This window comes from Fukomys damarensis, unplaced genomic scaffold, assembly GCF_012274545.1.
Source record: "Fukomys damarensis isolate Sample0158 unplaced genomic scaffold, DMR_v1.0_HiC HiC_scaffold_24, whole genome shotgun sequence".
Lineage (NCBI taxonomy): Eukaryota > Metazoa > Chordata > Mammalia > Rodentia > Bathyergidae > Fukomys > Fukomys damarensis.
Genome location: NW_022900936.1, coordinates 4,753,603 through 4,755,291, shown reverse-complemented (window position 1 = coordinate 4,755,291; position 1,689 = coordinate 4,753,603). Strand labels below are relative to the sequence as shown.

At 50.1% G+C, this 1,689-nt stretch overlaps 1 protein-coding gene across 1 annotated transcript in view; it reads left to right on the top strand.

The window, feature by feature from the left end:
- The window catches only part of LOC104870774 (SH3 domain-binding glutamic acid-rich protein), a 42,149-nt gene extending 40,828 nt beyond the window's left edge, over positions 1-1,321 (top strand). Inside the window, exon 8 of the mRNA XM_010636536.3 lies at positions 792-1,321. The gene's annotated coding sequence lies outside the window, so the exon portion shown is untranslated. The remainder of the gene's footprint in view (positions 1-791) is intronic.
- The last annotated feature ends 368 nt before the right edge of the window (positions 1,322-1,689 follow it).

Sequence of the window (1,689 nt, the reverse complement as noted above, 5' to 3'; positions counted from 1 at the left end):
GAGAGACAGAGTCCCGCTATATAGTTCAGGGTGGCCTTGAACTCCCAGCAATTCTCCTGCCTCAGCCTCCTGGGCACTGGGATTACAGGCGTGTGGCGCCACACATCTGAAAAGATGATTTTAGGGGCGTGTGGTGGTGAATGACCTGTGAGAGAGTTCACATTTCCGGTATTGGGATTGGGGCAGAATCTCAGGTGACACCGAGACAGAGTCCCGCTATATAGTTCAGGGTGGCCTTGAACTCCCAGCAATTCTCCTGCCTCAGCCTCCTGGGCACTGGGATTACAGGCGTGTGGCGCCACACATCTGAAAAGATGATTTTAGGGGCGTGTGGTGGTGAATGACCTGTGAGAGAGTTCACATTTCCGGTATTGGGATTGGGGCAGAATCTCAGGTGACACCATCTCAGGAGAAAGCTGGTAGGGTGAGAGTGCAAATCCTCTCTCCCAAAGACTGCCACATGGGCTGATGAAATTTCCCCTGCCAGGATCATCCTGTAGATTTTGCCTCTCTGTCTCCCACGGAAATTTGTGGGAGGAGCTATAACGGCAGGGCTTGACTTTCTTCTGGTCTTTGGTATCTGTTGGCACAGAGAAAGGTTAGACACCCGGCTCGGTTTTCCATGAGAAAACTTGTTTTCCTTTCTGTGTTCTGCAGAACCAATGGGAGGCAGTGGTTTATTGAGTTGAAGGCAGTGCAGTCTCTTATCGATGCTGCCTGGCGAAGACTGCGGTGAACATTCCCTGCCTGTCTTTCACAGCCTTCTCCCTAATATTTTCCCTTTCTTTTAGAATTGTCGTGAGGCAACATTTCAAGCCATGAAGCAGTATTTCAAGTTACGAAGCGACGTTTCAAATCGTGAAACAACATTTCAAGCGTTTCCCTACAAACCCAGTGAAATACTCTGCCTGGATGTGCCCACACCTCTCTTCGTGCATCGGGCATTTGCCGAGAACCATTCACTGGCAGATGTGGTTGGATGCATTCGGTTAGCTCTGAGATCCTGTCGAGGAGAGGTTAAATGTGAAGACAGTAGGTGCATCTCTTCCTGGGCCTGGTGCTCCTGGCCTTTGCTTAATTTTTTTTGTTGTTGTTCTGCGTGTACAGACATTATTATATTATTAGTACCTCGAATCAAATGAGCTCGAGGAATAGAACTTCTCTCTGAGACATCGCAGAAGTATTTCGATACAGCAGATTTTTTCCTGTGTGCCTTACGCACCTTGCCTTAGGTTTAGCTTTGAAAATGAGGTGCTTCCCAGAAAACAATCATATAAATAAAGATTAATAAAAAGCAGATATGTCCGCCCGTTGTTTCTTCATTCCTGGTCTCGCCTGTGTCTGTCTGAGCTCCGCCTGGGTCCCCTCTGCCTTGGGACGAACGATTTTGTTGCCCTGGTTACTTGACCGTGTTCCCAATTGTGCCCGAGGTCTTGTAGGTCACATCTTGAGTCGTACAAACTACTGTGCACGCACGCCGTCTCTGAGGCCTTATCTTACTGTAGCCTGGTCACCCACAGTGCAGGGACAAGGGCAATGGCGGCCCAGCGCTCTTCGCACCTTCCTGAGCTGCAGAAGCAGCTGCTGGTGTTTCTCCAGTGGAGCCGAGCCAGGCTCCCCATTTACCACATGGGCTGTCACGCCCTGCACGCCCCTTTGCTCCCCTCGCCACCCTATCTTGCTTCCTGT